Source organism: Protopterus annectens, chromosome 2.part1 (assembly GCF_019279795.1).
Source record: "Protopterus annectens isolate FY-2018-M chromosome 2.part1, PAN1.0, whole genome shotgun sequence".
NCBI classification, from domain to species: Eukaryota; Metazoa; Chordata; order Ceratodontiformes; family Protopteridae; genus Protopterus; species Protopterus annectens.
Window position 1 is genome coordinate 782760633 of NC_056729.1, and position 19906 is coordinate 782780538.

A 19906-nucleotide genomic window follows, 5' to 3' on the forward strand; every position below is an offset into this window, starting at 1 on the left:
AATGGCCAGATGTATTTTCTATGATTGTGACTTTTCATGCCGTTTCAATGAATGAGTTTTTTTATTTCAATGAATGTGAGTTTCAAGGGCAGAGAAGTTTACTGCTTATGCTAAGTCTGTTTTCATTGCGAGACTGTATTGTTTAGCAAATGGCTACCTGTGTTTGTACTATTTTATTTTAATATCTGTAATCACTGTAGAAGCAAATAAAAGAACAGTATGCATGGTAACTGGTGAGAAGTAACCAAATAATGGAACACTGGAATGGCTGAGGAGGGGGCTGCTGCTGGGGAGGGTTGCTGCGGGGGGGGGGCTGCTTTGGGGGCATTCTATTACCCTGCCTAGGGCCCTATTTGACCATGATTGAGCTCTGGTATTTAAAGTAGAAAATACTATGCAGAAGTAGTTGCAGTTAAAGATACATTGTAATGTAGTTATTTTTCCTATGCATTTAAATAATTTAAGGAAATGACTGGAGTGGCTTTCTTGGAGAGTGACCCTGTGGGTGTGGCTCAAATAGGGGTGTTTCACGACTATGGTGTGGGTGGGGCTTAAGGGGCGCCACAGTACTACTTCGCCTAGGGCACCATTTTGGCTAAGGCCGGTCCTGAGTCCGAGTGCAGAATCTCTGTAGCTGGCAGTTGTGAGGGGAAGCGAATAGATCTATGTCTGGGCATCCCCATTCCCCTGTTATCATGTTGAAGATTTGTGGGTCCAGTTTCCACTCGTGAGGATCCATGAGGTTTCTGCTTAGTTCGTCTACCAAAGTATTTGTCTTTCCTGGCAGGTATTGTACTTGCAGATGTACTTGATAAGTCAATGCTGTGTCCCACAAAGTCATGGCTTGCCTGCAGAGGGGGTAGGAATGTGTGCCCCCTTGCTTGTTTATGTACTACATGACTAGTATTGTCCGTCTTTATCAGTAGTTGTCCTGGATGAAGTAGGTCCTTGAAGGCTGTCAGGGCATTTTGTACAGCTAGCATCTCTTTCTGATTGATACGAAGATGCATTTGGTTTGTGGGCCATGTGCCCTGAATACATTTTCCTTGCCATGTGTGCCCCCCAGGCATAATCTGATGCATCTGTTGTTAGTGTTTGCCTGGCAGTAGGTAAGGTGAATGGCTGTCCCTTGTTGTGGTGACAGGCCTGTGCCCATTATAGAAATTCCTGTTGCAGGCAGGGAATAAGAGTAATTACTGCTTCCAGGCTGTGGCAATGTTGAGTCCAAACACTTTTTAGATACCATTGTAGTTTCCTCATATGCAGTTTTGCATATGGAATTAGTAGAACGCAGGATGCCATGTAGCCCAGAGCCTGCAGAATTTTTCTTGCAGATAACTGGGTCTTTGTTGACATGTCTTTGAAGTAAGAAGTCAGATGCCTTTGTTTGTCTGGCGTGAGATAAGCAATCTGGGCAGTTGTATTTAAACTTGCACCCAGGAATATTATCTCTTGAGAGGGTACTAGTTTTGATTTCTTTTCGTTTACTGTGTACCCTAGGCAAATTAGTAATCTTTTTACAAACGCCAGATGTTGTAGTAAAATGTCTTTGTCCTTTGCTTGAATAAGGCAGTCGTCCAAGTAGGGGTATATTTGAAATTGTTCTTTGTCTGCAAAATGCAATTACTGGAGCCAGGCATTTTGTGAAGACCCTGGGCGCAGTAGATAAGCCAAAGGGCAGTGCAGAGAATTGGTAGTGCAGTGAGCCAGCTATGAATCGGAGGTATCTTCTGCAAGAATGTCTGATTGGGACATGCAGGTATGCCTCTTTCAGGTCCAAAGTTACAAGCCAAGCCTTCTTGTCCAGCATGGGCAGAAGCTGCTGTAGAGTCAACATTTTGAATTTTGGAACGTCCAGAAAAGTATTTAGAATAGACAGGTCCAGAACTGGTCTCCAGGCTTTGTCCTTTCTTGGTACTAAGAAAAGTCTTGAGTAAAATCCTCGTCCCTGCTCCTGGTGTGGTACTGGCTGAATAGCCCCCCATGTCCATGAGGGATGAAACTTGTTTTTGTGCCTCTTGCCATTGATTGCGTGGCAGGTCTGGCATGCCTTTTGCCTTTGGAAGGGTGTGAAAGTGGAACCTGTAACCCTGAGAGACTATATTTAAGACCCATTTGTCCTGGGTGATCTTGTGCCAGTTTTGTGAAAAAATGTGCTAGCTTTCCCCTAAGGGTGCTGCCAAAAAATAAGTGCTTATCACTGGCAGAGGGAAGTCATTGGGACTGTTTTCTATAAGGCTGTGATTTGTCTTATCCGCTTTTGGAGGTAGAAGCACCCCATTGTTTGGGCTTGTATGAGCTCTGGGGCTGTTGCCTGCCTCTAGGGCATCTGAATCTGCCTCTTTGTGGTCTGTCTGACATTGGAAAGGACCAATTCTTAGAGGGCCAGTTCTTGCTAAATCTGGGTGGCTGTACCTGTAAGAAATCCTTTACTGTCTGCATAGATTTTGCCTTATCCTCCATTTTCTTTAACATCTCCACTGCCTTAACACCAAACAAAGTATCATGTTGTAATGGAGCATCCAATAATTTTGCTTTAACATGATCAGGCAAATTCTGTTCCTTTAACCAAGCATGCCTTCTAATAACAGAATCAGTAACAGCGGCCCTGCACGAGGCCTCCAGTGAATCATAGCCACAATGCAAAGTATGTTTTTCTACTTCATCAGCTGCATGCAATAAATCCTGCAAATCTTTGTTCTCAGAACATTCAGAATTTGTCAACATTTTTTGTTTTAACAAAGACATTAAGTATTGCTGATATTTGAGCATAAAAAACTGACAATTTAAAGCCCTTACAACCAAGTTAGCAGAAGTGTAAACTTTTTTCCCCCATCTGTCCAAAGCCCTAGAATCTCTGTCTGAGGGGACAGGGTTTTTGGCAGAAGCAGCCTTGACCCCTGTGGGACCCTGAGAGAGAGTTTTTGGGTCAGCAGCAGGGTTTTTATAAAGAAATTTATGGGAGTCTGAGACCCTGTAGTATCTGTCCGGTTTAACAGGGGCAGGAGGTAAAGAGTCTGGAGACAGGCCGGACTCTGAAAAAAACATCATCTACTATGTCTAGAACAGGGGGAATTGCAAAAGGTCTGTGAGGAAGTAAAAGACAGTCTCTAAGTCTTTTCTTAGAATCGGAATAATCCTGGCTCTCCCAATGGAAATGCTTCCCAATGGTATGCAGGGTTTCCCCAAAAGAATAGTCCTCGGGAGGAGAAGCTGAAGGAATAGAATCTTCAGCATCAGAATCCTCATAGGGAGGAACAGAATATCCCTGATCAGAAGAGGAATCAGAGGAAATGGAAACCTGATCAGAGGAATCATATTTAGTGTCTTGCTTAGGCCTCTTATCAGGAGGGGGATGGGATACCCTGATCAAAGTAATTAGGTCTTCGACCATTTTGAGCATCTGTTTCTTAGGCATAGAAGCCTGCCGTGGAGAATGCTGTACTGGTTTCCTTGTCTTTAAAACTGCTTTAGACTTTGCCTTGGATGCCGAAGTAGGCTTTATATAAAGTTGTGTAGGTCTAAAGACCCCCTCAGAAGCTGATGCCTGCTCAGCGACTCTGGACCCATCTGAGGGGTTAATTTCCAAAGGGCCAATACCTTGAGTATCCAGAGGCCTAGCTGTCTCCACGTGGGAGTCGGAGGTGGCCTGTGGTTCTGAGGTAGCGGGAGTCAGGGGCTGCGAAAGCGCCTCACTGAGCACCGGCGAACCGCCGACTGGCCTAGAAGAGGCTTCGTCGTCGGTTTTGGACCTCGGATGCTTGTCCTTGTCTTTATCCCTGCATTTTTTTATGAATTCCGGTCGTTGGTTGATCTGATGGCATTATGTAGTTAAACCTTCTTCCAAAATAATAAAAAGCAAAATCGTACAAACACTTAATAGTGCGTTGGTTAAATCTAGCACAAAACTGATAACTAGCAACATCATGGTCAGGGCCTAGGCAAGGAATGCAGTAAGAGTGGAAATCCTTAATAGGTATTTGCTTCCCACAAGAAATACAATTGTGAACTTTTTCTGACATCGGTCTGGAGCAAGAAAAAAGTTTCCCCAACGGGGTACTTAGTTTTATTGAAGACTTAGGATCTGAAATTCGATTTCAAAAATCTCAGGAGTCGGCCGACTGGCACTTGTGAACTGCTTTTGCTTCAGGCACCGCGTGGCAAGAAAGACTGAAGAAAATGGCTTTGGCTGCATCTTTTATACCCCTGGCGCACTGACGTCAGGGAAGAGGCGACAGCAACCGACGCCGGACCAGGACTTTGGAATTCAGGCAGACTGCGGGTAGCCTGTCAGCAGGATAACCCAAGTGTAATGACTCCAACAGTGAAACATGATGAACATCCTGTAACAGTGGCCCTGCAAGAGGCCTCTAAAGAATCAAAACCACATTGCAAAGTATGTTTTCCAACTTGTTCAGCTGCATGCAATAAATCCTGCATTTCTTTGTTGTCTGCACATTCTGAATTTGTTGACATTTTCTGTTTAAGCAATGACATAAGATTTTGCTGATATTTAACCATATGAAATTGGAAATTTAAGGCTCTTACAGCCAAAGTAGCAGAAGAATAAATCATTTTACCCCATCTGTCTAGGGCCCTAGAATCCCTATCAGAGGGGATAGGGTTTTTTGCAGTAGAAGCCTTGACCCCTTTGGGACCCTGAGAGATGGTTTCTGGGTCAGCAGCAGGGTTTTTATAAAGAAATTGATGTGAATCAGGAACCCTATAGTATCTGTCTGGCTTAACAGGAGCTGGTGGTAGAGAGTCTGGAGACAGACTGGACTCTGAAAATACATCATCTACAATGTCTAAAACAGGTGGGATAGCAAGGGGCCTGTGCTGAGGCAATAAAAGGAAGTCTCTGAGCCTTTTCTTGGATTCTGAGTAATCTTGGCTCTCCCAGTGGAAATGCTCCCTCATAGTATGCAGTGTCTCCCCAAAAGAATAATCCTCAGGAGGAGAGGCTAAAGGGATGGATTCTTCAGCATCCGAATCCTCATACGGAGGAAGAGGATATTCCTGTAAAGAGGAGGAATCAGAGGAAATGGAAACCTGGTCTGAAGATTCATATTCTAACTCTTGCCTAGGCCTCTTATCAGGAAGGGGATGGGAACCCCTGATCAAAGTAATTAGGTCTTCGGCCATTTTAAGCATCTGTTTTTTAGGCATGGAGGTCTGTCCAGGAGAATGCTGTATCTGTTTCTTTGTCTTTAGAACTGCTTTAGTCTTTGCCTTTGAAGCTGAAGTAGGTTTCACATATAACTGTGTAGGCCTGAAAACACCCTCAGAAGCCGATGCCTGTTCAGCGGCTCCGAACCCATCTGAGGGAATAGTTTCCGAGTGTCCAATACCTTGAGTTTCCAGCGGCCTAGTTGGCTCCACGTGGGAGTCAGAAGCGGCTTGTGGCTCTGAGGTAGCGGGCGTCAGGGGCTGCGAAAGCACCTCACTGAGAACCGGCGACAGGTCTAGCAGAAGCCTTGTCATCGGTTTTGGATCTCGGATGCCTGTCCTTTTCTTTTTCTTTGCGCTTTTTATAAACTCTGGTAGTCGGCTGTTCTGACTGCATTATATAATTAAATCTTCTGCCAAAGTAATGGAAGGCAAAATCGTACCGACGCTTAATAGTGCGTTGGTTAAATCTAGCACAAAACCGACAACTAGCAACGCTATGGTCAGGGCCTAGGCAAGGAATGCAGTAAGAATGAAAATCCTTATGAGGTATTTGCTTCCCACAAGAAATACAATTATTAACTTTTTCTGACATTGGTCTGGAGAAAGAAAAAAGTTTCCCCAACGGGGTACTTAGCTTTAATGAAGACTTTGGATCTGAAATTCGAAATTGAAAAACTCAGGAGTCGGCCGACCGCCACTTGCGAACTGCTTTTGCTTCGAGCACCACGCAGCAAGAAAGACTGAAGAAAATGGCGTTGGCTGCATCTTTTATACCCCTGGTGCACTGACGTCAGGGAAGAGGTGACAGCAACCGACTCCGGACCTAGACTTTGGAATTCAGGCCGACTGAGGGTAGCCTGCCAGCAGGATAACGCAATTGTAATGACTGCAACAGTGAAACACGAAGAACATCTCCTTTCTCCATTCCTGTGTTGGTTTAGTTCTTAGAATATTTTCTGCTACTTTATGGATATAATATTCTGCATGACTTTTGTAGTCTTCTTAAAGGTCTGCATCCAAAATCCCAGTCTCTCCTTGTTTCTTGAGCTTCCCCCATGTTTCATCATCTCTTTCCACCTTGAATTATAGTTTTCTGCTTGTGCCATGTATAGGAGTCTTAACCGTGTAGCTCAAATGCCCATTCAAATTGGATAATCCCAATCTACCTTGTTCTACTGGAGGAATCACCTTATCCCACTTGACTCTTGGCATCTTCCCCTCCTACATAAAATCCTTCAGCGCTTTATTAATTGCTACCCACAACTTCTCTTATGGTTGATAAAAATATGCCTGACCTGTGTATAAGACTAAAGGGACTAAACATGTTAACTGCTTGTATCTTGCTATCCATAGCCATATAACAAGATTCCATGTTCTCCGTTTTTGTATTATCTTTTATTTAATCTCCTCCCACATATCCTTAAGCTGCCACACTAGAATAATTTTTAATCCATACTCCTAAATATTTAATTTTATCACTTCCCCATAAATATGGGTATTCGTGAATCACTTCATGTGTGGGTACAAAATTTACTGCTATTGCCTTTGTTTTAGCTTCATTAATTTTGTATTCCAAAGGGATCTGGAACCGTCTCAAAATGTTCCACAACACTGTAATGTTTTTTTCTGGTTTTGTCAGGTACAAAACAATATAATCTGCAAATAAAGCCAGCTTTTCTTGACTAACATACCAATTATATCCTTGAATTTCGGAGTCCCTTATTTTCTTTGCCAATGGTTTTAAATACAATGCAAATAATAAAGGGGAAAGAGGACACCCCTGCCTGGTTCCTTTGCTCAAGCAAGAAAACTTTACTTTACAGCATGCAAAGAAAACTATACACTACAAAATAGTACTATTACGAAAAAAAGGTTTTCTTTAGTTGCAGTTAACTTTCTCCCCCCTCTCTTCCTCTCCCCAAAGCATTTTTCTGAACTTTAATGGCATGAAGTAGGGCATATACTTTGGAGTCCCCCACAAGTCCCAACCAATTCTGAAAAAGTCCAATATGCCTTGTTCTGTCATATTTCATAAACATATTTACTGCACTGTAATTACACATTAAGTTACTGGGTTTATTACTGTTCATCTCCATCTCCCAAATCCTGTCTGTTTCACTTCCAGCATACTCTTGATTCCTCTAGTCAACTCTCATGCTCCCTTCCTTCTCTCCAACATTCTTCATTGAAAAGTCTCTCTCTGGTCTTTATTACCAGAACAACAAGAAGCAGAATATCCTTCTGTTTCACAGCTCACTTTTTGTTGGACAAACGTTTGTATTTCCTCCTTAGCATGTACTTCATCAAAGAAATGATTTTGCTCCTCCAGGGAAGAATACCTTTAAGACAGCTGGGTACAGCAGTTTGAATATCACACATGCAGCTTGGCATTCCCTTAATAGTGGAATGAATTTTCTCCTCTTCTACCTGGTGTACAATGAGTAAACATTCTCCATAAACACTCTGCTTCTCCCACTTTTAGTATTTTGTCTTTCTGCCACAGTTTTGTCAGAGTCAACTCCTTCTGGTAGGATTGTATCTTTACTATTAAAAGTCTAGGATGTTTTCTCATAGCCAGGTTTGGAGCATACACACAATGTGCCCTTTCAACTAACAACTCCTGCTGTGGAATACCAATCCAGTAGCTTATTTGTGCTTTCATAAAGTTAATGCAGTCTTTTTCCTTCCAGATTCTGTGGTACAGCTGAAAATTTCAAGTTTTCCTTATATGCTCTGTCCTCTAATTCTATTATTTTTGAAACATCTTTTTCCTGAGCAGTCTCACATCCAACCAACCTTTTATTCACTTCCAACTCTGATTTTTGCAGCTTTAACACCCCATCTGAATATCTAAAGTTTCTTCCACTTTTCCGACCTCTTGTTTGTGTTGATATACTCAATCAGTATTTAATTTATTTTAACCAGGTCTGTGTGCAGTTGCCTTATATCTTCCTGTAGCTTACTGGAAGTCATGTCTGGAAGTTGCAGTGTTTTTTTTTGCTGAACAGCTGCAGAACTATCCCCAGTCAGTGTTGATTTCTCACTTTTTGTAGCTGATTGTTTTCCAGGTGTTTTGTATTTCTTCTTTCCTGGCATCCAGGCAGTACACTTACTAGCCAGTTACTGAAATTTACCTATAAAGACAAAAGTCTATTGGCCTTATCTGTTGGGTTTCTGTTTTCACACTGGGGGAGCTAGAATTAAGCTGTTAATCAATGTGTAGCAATCTTGGAAGTCCTGTAAGCAAACATTTGAACTAGAAATATGTTTATCTCACATCTCTTAAGAATTTTCACCTCTAAAATCAATTCAAAATAAACAACCACCAAATTTCAAAATGATGCCTATGCTGGTCTTTAAGCCACTTAATGTCTTGTGTCAGGGAATGATGCACATGAAGGTCTTCCAGTCAATTAATGTCTTGCATCAAGAAACAGTGTTTGAAATATCTAATATAAAAAGTTTAAGTAATAATCAAGTATGTACTATATGCAATAACAACCATAAATACAAAGATAAAACTTAAAAAAAATAAGATTAAAGCAAAAAGGACTGCCACACCCAATGGTCATTATCAAAACCAATGTCAACACAATTATGACATTAGGGATGTTTTGAAAGAAACCAATATACAAGATCCATAAGTTGCCACCAAGGAAGCAAGTTCCATAGTCATGGTGTCTGATGAAGATGGAAGACCATACAGATTCAAGCAGCACCCCTGGAATTACTAGCAGTGTCCAAGTGGCAAGGTGCATTGTTTTGGGACAGGTGTTAAAGAACAGAGCAATGCTTAAGGGAAGCGAAAAAAGGAGCGTACAGATGTGCAAGTAGAACTTATCATAACAGTAGATGTTCAGATTACCACTGCTGCAGTTGTCTAAGCTATATGGATTATATCCTGCACAGGATACAACAGCTGCCCAGCTTCCAAAGCTTCAGGGTTCCTTTTATGCTAACTGAGAGAGGGAGGCTGGGCCCTGACACAACACTGCTAGGAACAACAAAAATAAATGCCCACACTCTGGCATAAAATTGTACAGTTGTGTAAAATCCTATGATAACAGATGTACTTCTCTTCAGTGTTGCAGTATTTTTTTACCAAAGGGATCCCCTGCCAAAGGTAGCCACAACGTCTGGCCAGTATACCAAAGCTTTAGATTTTATACATGTCGTACATCACACATATGCTCCCCCCTCAATGCATAGGGCACAAAGGTGAAGTACGGACATACATACCTCAAAACTGAAAAGTCCCAGGAGAAGCAATTATTCCTAGGAACCAGGAGGAACATGTGCATCCAGAAGGAGAAAAAAAATAATTCCAGGCTAAGAAGACAGAAGGAAAAGAGCAAAAGGAAGAGGAGGGAGGGAGTGAATACTGCAAAAATGAAGAGAAGGACATCTACTGTTATGTTAAGATTTTCACAACTGTACTCTGCCCTTCCATATCACTGTTGCAGCATTCTTTATAAAACAGAGAGTACAAAAGCTCAACAGGAAACTTGGGAGGAGGAAGGCACAGAAGAGCCCTCTAGAAATTCATGTAGGATAACTCTGGCAAAGCCAGCTCTTACTCTGCAAACATCCAATTTTTAATGCTTAGTGAAAGTATGGATAGAAGCCCAAGAAGAAGCCTCAAGGATGGGACTGGTATCCAAACCTTTGAAAAAAAGCAACAGAGGAGGCAACTACTCTAGCAGAATGCACCTTTACAGAGGTAGAAAGACATTTTCCATGAAAGGAACAACAAAAAGAAATGGCCATAGAGATCCAGGAGGAAATGGTTTGCTTAGAAACAGCCAAACTAGAGATCTGGGATGAAAAGAAACAAAACGTTGCTCAGATTTGTGAATGGCTTTAGCTTATCCAAATAATATCTGAGCTGTCTATAAAAAATCCAAAGTGTGAAGAACCTTCTCAAAAGCAGACTGCAGAGAAGGAAAAAAAGAGGGCAAATTAATAAACTGATTAAGTGACAACCCATTAACCACCTTGGGCATAAGAGAAGGATTAGTACGAAGATACACCCTGCCCCTATCAAAAACTAAGAAAGGAGGAACAGCCATAACTGCTTGGAGTTCAGAGACTCTCTTAGCTGAAGTAAGGGGCAAAGAAGAACAGTCTTCCAAGTACGATGCTGCAAGGAAGCTGAAGCAGCAGGCTCAAAAGGAGCCAGAGTCAGTTTTTCAACAACAACATTGAGGTTCTAGGAATCTGGAACAGACTTTGTAGGAGGCCTGCTATAATGGACACCTTTAAGAAGATGTTTGACCTCAAACCTAGAGGCAAGAGGAGGAGTCAATGACAGAGAAGCAGAGACAGTCAAAAGATGAGCTTTAACAGAAGAATATTCTAACCCAGCATGGAGCAATTTACATAAATAAGAGAGAACCAGAGGAATCCCACAGAAAATGGATCCTGGTTATGAGAAAGATACCAAACAGGAAATCTCTTCTATTTGGACAAATATGACTTCCTGGTAGTGGATTTCCTGGCCTCTTGCAGAACCCTAAGCATGTCCTCAGAAAAAAGGTGCCTAAAAGGGGTCAAAACCCTATTACCAACAGTATCAGTTGAAGAGTAGACAAGTGGGGATAGATCAGAGACCCCTTGTCTTTTGTGAGAAGGTCCACTCTGTGAGGAAATTTGTGGTGATTGCCCAGGGCTAAATAAAGAAAGGGGGAGCAGTGCTGTCTGGGAAAAAACAAAGTTACCAGCAAGACTTTGGGTGAGTCTTGCTTTATCTTGTGCAGGAACCTTGGAATCAGAGGAAGGGGAGAGGGAAGCGCAGAGAAACATCCCCCTACAAAGAAAAGAGAGAGCATCCATATTCCAAGCCAGAGGAATTGGTACTCTCGTGCAAAAAAGAGGAAGTTGTCTGTTCAAAGGGGAGGCAAAAAGATCTACTGTGGGGTTCCCCCATCAATAGACAATGTCCAGAAACACATCTCTGTGATGAATCCATTTGTTAGCCTGTGTACTGGACCTGCTCAAAGAGTCTGCCACTATATTTTGCTCTGAAGGAATGGATACAGCCTGAAGAGTCACTCAATACTGGAACCTAGAGCCCAGACCTGAAGAGCCAGTCTGCATAGAAGGTATAGCAGTGTCCCCCCTTGCTTGTTGACATACCACATCACTGTGGTATTGTCTGTGAAAATTTTGAGAGGCCCTGGAAGAAAGAGGGAATGGAAAGCCTGAAGAGCAGAATGGAGATCTGATGTGATCTGACCTCTGATGAGAAGGCCAGACACTTCAGACCTTGAGTGGACTGAAGGAAGCTCCCCACACCTTATCTGAGGCATCTGAAAAAAGTTCCTGAGAAGGGACTGGGGGTTGAAAGGGAAGTCCCAGGTTGAGAGAAAGCTGATGAATCCATCACTGAAGCTTGAGTTTGAGTCACGAAAGAAGAGGAACCAAAAAATCCTGTGGATGACAGTACTGAAACCACACTGACTTTAGGAACCACTGCTGCTCTCTTATATGGAGTCTGGCCAGAGGCAGCACAGAAATGGTGGAAGCCATGAATACTACAACCCTGAGGAAACCTCTGGCCATGACAGACGTCGAAGAAGAAAAGACTGAAAACAGGTGATCAGAGAGAGTGCCTTGGATGGAGGCAGGGATGCCAGCATGGGGATGGTCTGGATCCTGCAAACCAGAAACATGATCCTGACAAGGAACCAGAATCGACTTATGAAGGTTTATGGTAAACCCCAGGCAATATAAGAGACAAACCGTAAACTGGAGGTGCTGAAGCAAGATCTCAGGGAGTGAAGCCTGAATGAACAGGTTGTCCAGATAAGGAAAGATCTGAACTCCTCTCATCCTGCAAAAGGCAATGATAGGAGCGAGGCATTTGGTGACTACCCTTGGGGCAGTAGAGAAGCCACAGGGCAAAGCAGAGAACTGAAAATGCAAGGAAGAAACAGAGAAACATAAAAACTTCCTGAAAAGGGGATAACTGGGATGTGAACATAAGCATCATTGAAGTCCAGGAATACTAAGAAAGCCTGGAAAAGAAGAGGGAACAGGTTGTGAAGGGACAGCAACCAAATAGAAGGGACCTTCAGAAAGGTGTTGGGCTGAGAAAGATCCAGAATGGGTCTCCAGGTGTCCTCCTTCCTGTGGACCAGAAAGATTCTGAAATAAAACCCCATTCCTTCTTGTGCAGGAGGCATGACTTAAATGGTGCCCTGTGACAAAAGGACGTGAAGCAATTCCGGAAAGAAAGGATGCTGTTCCTGAGGAGGTTGAGGGATGCTCAGAAAAGGAGGAAAACATTTCAACACCATGAAGTATCCTGGCGGATGATGGAGTGACGCTTAACCAATTGGGAAGGGACAGGGAAATATGAAGGGCTAAGGGAACGTGACCCAAAGAAAGAGGAAGCAAAATATCAGATAGAACCTGGTTTGTCTTGAAAAGAAGGATTCTGTGAAGTATACTTAGCAGGATGTACACTCCTATTACACTTCTTACCTTTAGGAGATGGTCAAGCTGTCTGCATACAAATGAAAATTTGGAGGGATAATTCCTCTGACACTTAGGGACTGGAGACACAAAAATATGTTTCAGATCCTGCAAGGCCTTGTCTTTATCCTGGAGGGACTTAAAATGTTCAGCAGCAGCAGCATAGCCAAAAAGATTATCATCAAGAGGAGCATCCCAAAATGTAGTCTAAATATAATCAGATACGGGCTGGAGACAAAGCCAGGAATAATGTCTCAAAAAGTACAGTTTTGTACCTACCATAAATGTAGATGTCCGATAGACATGCAACTGCAGTCATAACATGTGGGTTGTCCTGCCTCAGGCAGCCCTCTCTCGACCGGATTCCAAAGTCTGGGTCCAACGTCAGCTGATGTCGCATTTCTCTCCGACGTCAGAGCGGCTGGAGTACATAAGCATCAGCCGACGCCATTTTCTTCAGTGTTTCTTGCCCCAGATGCCAGGTGCCCTCCAAGGAAGGCTGCAATCAAATTGGAAGACAAAAACAGGATTCCAAACAAGTAAATGAGCAATAAAACAAATACACCATAACAGATATCCCCTGCTAAGAGTAACAGGGATAGGAGTGGATCCTAGGCATAGAGGGGTATGGAGGGAGGGAAAATCCGACTGCAGTTGCATGTCTATCGGACATCTACATTTATGGTAGGTACAAAACTGTACTATGTCCTTCAAGAATGCAACTGCAGTCATAACATGTGGGTAGAATACCATAGCTTAGCTGGGGAGGAGGAATGCTCTAGGAAAAGATGGTGTGGCAATCAAACCCTGCAGGACTGCGAAGCAAAGCCTGCTCTGGATCTGGAGTATAGAGGAGATTGTAGTGTTTGGAGAATGTATGCATGGAGCTCCATGTAGCAGCTTCTAGAATGTCCTTGGTAGGCACCCCTCTTAAGAATGCTGTAGAGGTGGCTGTAGCTCTGGTGGAATGTGGTCTGACATTAGCTGGAACAGTCTTTCCATGAAAGGAATAACAGAATCTGATGCAATGTCCAATCCATTTAGAAATAGTCTGTTTTGAAATTGCTTTTCCTTGGACTGCAGGGGCGTAAGCTACAAAAAGTTGTTCAGACTTCCTACTGGCCTTTGTTCTGTCCAGGTAGTATCGAAGTTGTCTGTGAATATCCAAGGTATGCAACAGTCTTTCCCCCTTATTCTCAGGATTGGGGAAGAAAGCAGGCAGATGAATGGCTTGATTTAAAGAAACCCTAGAAACCACCTTGGGCATAAAAGTAGGGTTGGTCCTTAATGAAACCCTGTCTCTATGAAAAATGATAAAGGATGGTATTGCCATTAGGGCCTGTAGCTCCGAAACCCTTCTTGCTGAGGTAATTGCCAACAGGAAAGCTGTCTTCCATGAGAGAAATTGCAAGTCAACTGAAGCTGCTGGCTCAAACGGAGGTAGAGTCAGTTTTTCTAAGACAAAATTGAGGTCCCAGGCTGGCACTGGGGCCTTTCTTGGCGGCTTAATGTTCTTGATTCCCCTGAGGAATTGCCTTAGTAAGGGGTGAGAAAAAACAGGAGGATCAGTGTTGTATCTAGCTGAAATAGCAGATGCATGTATCTTTATGGAAGAATATGAGAGGCCGTTCTTTAACATATCTGCCAAATATTCCAAGATGAGTGGGATGTTCAACAATGATGCATCATGTCCCTTGCTGGTATTCCAATTGCTGAATCTTTTCCACTTTGCTAAGTAAACCTTTCTGGTGGATGGTCTTCGAGCCTCTGTTAGTATCCGCTGAACTTCCTTGGAGAGAGATAAGCTGAAGTTATTTATGGGATCTCCCAGGCTGTTAGCTGCAGTGTCAGAAGATTTGGATGCAGTGTTTCGAAATTGTGTTGAGTCAAAAGTAGAGGCCACTGGGGGAGGGCCCACCTCCTGGTGTGGCATATGCTCCGTAGTAGTGGGTACCAGTGTTGTCTTGGCCAGTCCGGAGCTATTATGATTCCCTTGGGCTTCTCTGCTTTGATCTTTAGTAATACTGAGGTCATCAGTGGCAGAGGTGGGAATGCATAGATTGCTAAGGAGTTCCAGTTGAATGAGGGCATCTATTTTCCAAGCTTTTGGATGGTATGTCCTTGTGCAAAATTTTGGTAGAAGATGGTTGAGGTGAGAGGCAAATAGGTCCAGTTCTGGCTTGCCCCATGTCGAAGTGAGTTGTCTGAAGGCCTTCGGATGTAACCTCCACTCGTGTGGATCTGTGAAATTCCTGCTTAGGCTGTCCGCCAACACATTGTCTTTTCCTGGAACAAACTGGGATTGTAACTGGATGTTTAGGCTCAGTGATTTCTCCCAAAGCTGCATTGTCAGTCTGCAAAGGGGGTAAGAGTGGGTGCCCCCTGCTTGTTTATGTACCACATCACAGTGGTGTTGTCTGTCCGTATCATTAAATGGCCTTGCTGGAGTTGGTGTTGAAAAGCCTCGATGGCATGCATTACTGCCAGCATTTCCTTTTGGTTTATATGCAGATGTGTTTCCTTTGGAGACCATTGTCCTTGTATACACCTGCCTTCCATGTGCGCCCCATCCAAGGTCTGAGGCGTCTGTAGTCATGGTCTGTGTTATCTGTGGTTTTGAATGACATACCTGTGTTTGCCTGGCTCACGAGGCCCACCATAGGAATTCCTTTTGTAGGCATGGAATGAGTGGTATGATTGTCTCCAAGTTGTTGCTGTGTTGAGACCAAATGCTTTTAGGTACCATTGAAGCTTTCTCATGTGTAGTCTTGCTAATGGAACCAGGAGAATGCAGGATGCCATGTAACCCAGGGCCTGTAGGAATCTCCTTGCAGTCATCTGGGTGAGTTTTGCTAAACCTTTGAAGTAATGAGTTAACTTCTCTTGCTTGTCTTCTGTCAGGTAAGCCATCTGAGAGGCTGTGTCTAGTTTGGCTCCTAAGAAGATTATTTGCTGGGATGGCTGCAGTCTTGACTTTTGGAAGTTGACTGTGTATCCCAGAGCTTGAAGTAATCGTATGACATAATCCAGGTTTTTGTCAACATCAATTTGTCGTCCGCTTGTATGAGGCAGTCGTCCAGGTACGGGTAAATTTGTATACCCTGGACCCTGCAATGAGCAATTACTGAAGCCAGGCATTTTGTAAATACTCTGGGCAGTAGATAAGCCAAATGGCAATGCTGAGAAATGATAATGCTCTGGCCCTGCAAGAAATCTGAGGTATCTTCTGCAGCTGTGTCTGATAGGGACATGCAGGTATGCCTCCTTGAGGTCCAGAGTAATCAGCCACGACTCCTTGCCCAGCATGGGAAGGAGTTGCTGTAGAGTCAGCATTTTGAACTTTGGTACTATGAGAAAGGTGTTTAATGCGGACAAGTCCAGTATTGGTCTCCATTGAGATTCTTTTCTTGGAACAAGGAACAGTCTTGAGTAAAACCCCTGGTCTTGTTCTTGTTGTGGAACTCTTTCTATTGCTTTCATTCGAGTCAGCAGAGTGATTTGCTTGATAGCCTCTGCCCTCTGATTTTGTGGTAGGTTTGGCATGCCTTGTTTTCTTGGTAAGGTATGAAAATGAAACCTGTACCCTCGGTCTATAATGTCCAAAATCCATTTGTTCTTTGTCAGTCTGTACCAGTTTTCTGCAAACAGAGATAATTTCCGCCAAGGGAGCTTCTAGTTGTTCCCTGGTAGGCGGTAGTAGAGGAAAGTCATTGAGATTGTGGTTGTGGGGCAGGTGAAACCCCTGCGTCACTTCTTTGGTTTCCTGGCTGCCATTGTCGTCCCCTGTAAGGGCCTCTGTATTGGCCTCTTCCTCGGCCACGTCTGTTCTTACCCCTTTGAAACTTTTCTGGATTAGGAAAGGACCAGTTTTTGAAGGCCAATTCCTACTGAATCTGGGGGTTGAACCTGGAGGAAATCTTTCACAGTCTGAACTGATTTTGCTTTTCTTCGATGGTCTTTAAGACATCCTTAGCATTTGCACCAAAAGCTTGTTCTTTTCCAAAGGTGCATCCAGAAGTTTTGCTTTTACATGATCTGGTAGAGGTTGATCTTTTAACCAAGCATGTCTACGAATGACTGCCCCTGTCATAGCTGCCCTACATGAAGCTTCCAGTGCATCATATCCACACTGCAGGAAGTGATTGCTTACTTGCTGAGTGTTATGTACAGCTTCCTGCAAAGTCTTCCTGTCTAAAGGATCAGGAGTGGCTAATGTTTTTTGTAAATCTTCTAACAGATAATCCTGATATTGTAACATATGAAAAGGCAATTTAAAGCTCTCATAGATAAGGTAGTGGATGTGTAAACCTTTTGCCCCATCTCTCTAATGACCTAGCTTCCCTGTTGGAGGGCAAAGGATTTTTTGAGGTGGAGGCTGAAACTCCTTTAGGCCCCTGTGAAATAGTTTCCAAATCAGCAGTATGGGCCCTGAATAAATGGGAATGAGTTTCTGGGACCCTGTAATACCTGTCTGGCTTGGCTGGAGCAGGAGGAAGAGAATCAGGGTAGCACTAGAGTCAGAATACAAATCATCCAGAACATCAAGTACAGGAGGAATAGCTAAGGGCCTGTGCTGAGGCTTCTTAAGGAAAGTCCTAAGGCGTTTCCTAGAATCAGAATATTCCTGACCTTACCACTTGAAATGTTCCCTCATGGTGTGCAGAACTTCCCCAAAAGAAATATCCTCAGGAGGGGAGGCCGAGGGGATGGAATCTTCTGCATCCGAGTCCTCATAGGTCTGGAAGAGCTCTTCCTGGCTATCTGAGTGGACAGAGCCCTCAGAATCTTCATCTGAAGGAGTAGGATCAGAGGGTTCAACCCGGGGCCTTTTATCCAGAGGAGGCTTGGATCCTCTCTCAGGATGGGCCTGTGAACCTCTAATCATGGAAATCAAATCAGCAGCCATGGACATAATTTGTGTCTCTGGAGTCGGCTGAGGTAAGGATTTAGAAGTAATATGCTTTGTTTTGCTGGCTGCCTTAGCCCTAGTGTAGGCCTTAATAGACATGGCCATAGGGGCCTGGCAGCTCCACGTGCAGGAGTGACCTTGTCTACAGCAATGGTCTCGGGCATTTCCTCGGTTTCGGTATCCGGAGGAAAATCTATAACTGGCGTCGGAGTAATGTCTGGAATCGGAGTCGTCGGTAATGCGGTGTCTTCGGTTCGGAACGGTGGAGAGACCGTCTCAGAGGGAACCGGAGCACTCGCGGTAGGTTTTGGCGTGGAGTCAGTGGTAGACGCGGGCCGAGGATGTCGGTCCCGGTCTTTTCGCTTTTTGGGAGTTTGTGATGTCGGAAGATCCGACGGCATGGTGTAAGCAAAATTATCGCCGAAATAATCTTCAGCGAACTCCGCCCGGCGCCTGAGAGTGCGCTTGTTGAAGCGAGCACAGGCTACACAGGCCGAGACGTCATGGTCTGGGCCCAGGCAAGGGAGGCAGTAAGAGTGGAAATCCTTATGAGGTATTTGTTTATCACAAGAAAGACAACTGTTAACTTTTTCAGTAATTTCTGACATCGGCTGACGCAAGAAAAGGTCCCCAACGGAGTACTTAACTTTTTTGATGACTTCGGTATCGTAGAATACAGGAGCTGACCGACCGGCACTTGCGAACTGCTTCTGCTTCGGGCACCGCGCGGCAAGAAAGACTGAAGAAAATGGCGTCGGCTGATGCTTATGTACTCCAGCCGCTCTGACGTCGGAGAGAAATGCGACATCAGCCGACGTCGGACCCAGACTTTGGAATCCGGCCGACCGAGGGCTGCCTGAGGCAGGACAACCCACATGTTATGACTGCAGTTGCATTCTTGAAGGACATCACAACCAAAGACATTAACCCTAGAGAAGGCATCAGCTGCATCATAACTATATTTAATAAGAGTAGTGAGCCACTTGAGAGGTAGAATCTAATAGAGAAAGGGCAAAGACAATCCCTTCTGAATCAGGGAGGTCACAGATAGCCTGAGAAGCTTCAGAAAGACTAAAACATAACTAGTCATATAGGTCTGATAATTCATAGCCTGAAAAGCCAGGGTGGCAGTAGTATATGCCTTTTGCCTAAATGTCCCACAGCTTTACTGTCCTTGTCTGAAGGAAGTAGTTTAGTAGAAGGCAGAAGTTTAGAAGGTTTGTCAGATGAGACATATATTACAGAAGGATCAGCAGTAGGATATTTGTACAAAAACTTAAAATCAGGTACCTTGTAAAATCTATCAGATTTCTTAAGGGCTCGGGGTTGAGAATCAGGGGCCACAGAGGCTGCTAAAAAGGTATCTAGAAGGGCAGCCAAGATTGGAGGTGCAGCAGAGGGCTTAGGAGATTCCACCTGGAGGAGTTCATACTACCTCTTTTGAACATCAGAAACCGGAGATCAGTCCCATTTGAAATATTTCATCATACAAGAGATAGGGTTCCCAAAGGAGAATTCTTCCAAGGGAGAGGATGGACTAACAGAATCTTCCTCCTCAGATCCATAATCCCAAGGACAAGGAATTTGAGAGGAATATGCCAATGACTCTTCCTCAACATCCAAATTCTCTTCAGAGAATTCCTGTTCTATGAGGCTCTTAAGGGGAGAAGGTGACCAAGAAGGAGCAGGCACAAAAACTGTTTGAAGAGGCTTTAAGGCCATTAAGGCATTAAACAACACCTGGGGAAAATTCTGTCATTCACACTGGGGATCTTTAGTAGCAGGGGAAACATGCTTGGTTTTCTCTTTTTTTCTTTTGAGGGACATCTGCCTTACAAATCCTAGGAGGTTTAGACCCTTGCCTACACTCAACCAACATAGTAGGAATCTCCTCCCGAACCAAGATACGCAGTATCCCTCTCGGTCCTCCAGAAATAATCAGTCGAGGTTCCCACTCGACATTCAGAGCAGAAGTCTGCAGAGTCGATGATGTGTGAGAAGTCAGATCCATGGCAGCCTCTAACAAGGTTGTGGCACAGGAATATGAAACAAGTGGCAAATCCTCTGGGCTTTTACCAACCCAGAAAGAGAGATGTCTGGGGGAGGCGGGACAGCAGCTGAATCAGACCTGACTCTTTTGGCCTTTTTCTTGGCAGGTGGCTGACCTTCAGGAAGGGAAGATTCTGCCATAGCCCCTTGCTTCACCAAATTAAGACAATGGTTCTCCAGGTAAATTGACAAGGATGAGAGATGACTACCATAGGGTGTTAGGGACAAATGCTTGGAAGAGAACACTGTGAATGGTAGTGAGAAGCACCTAACAGAAGAGACACTGCTTGTGACTATCTC

At 43.9% G+C, this 19906-nt stretch overlaps 1 protein-coding gene across 1 annotated transcript in view; it reads right to left on the bottom strand.

The window, feature by feature from the left end:
* The window catches only part of PPAT (phosphoribosyl pyrophosphate amidotransferase), a gene marked incomplete in the record, with an annotated part of 1466229 nt that overhangs the window by 55817 nt on the left and 1390506 nt on the right, over positions 1–19906 (bottom strand).